The sequence below is a fragment of the Trypanosoma theileri genome (genome assembly GCF_002087225.1).
Source record: "Trypanosoma theileri isolate Edinburgh chromosome Unknown TM35_Tth_26_V1, whole genome shotgun sequence".
NCBI lineage: Eukaryota > Euglenozoa > Kinetoplastea > Trypanosomatida > Trypanosomatidae > Trypanosoma > Trypanosoma theileri.
Window position 1 is genome coordinate 168,386 of NW_021639868.1, and position 460 is coordinate 168,845.

The following is a 460-nucleotide window of genomic DNA, read 5'->3' on the forward strand; positions in this document are numbered from 1 at the left end:
TATTGGCCTTTCTTTTTTTTGGTTCTTTCCTTTCCTTTCTTTCCTTGTTTTGTTTGGTTTTCTTCTTCTTTCTCTAGCTGACTATTTTTTTTATTTTTTTTTTCTTTTTTGGGTATGCGTTCCTTCTCTGTAGTCAGTGGTAGTGTACTTTGTGGGTTCTTTCCTTTCTTTCTATTGTCCGTTCGTTCCTTACTGGTACTATCGTATGCCTCTGTTTTGGTTTCGTGTATTCCTTTTTCTTTTCTTATTTCTTTTTCTGCGAAGAGTGTTGTTTGGGTGTTTCTCTACACGTGCCTATAATTTTTGTGCGGGTGTTGTTATACTGTATATATATAAAGAGAAATAAAGAGAGAAATAAAGAGAAAGAATAATAATAATAATGAGATATGAGTATTAAAGAGACTGCAATACTAAAACAAAAAGTACATATCCCTTTATATATATATATATATATATATAT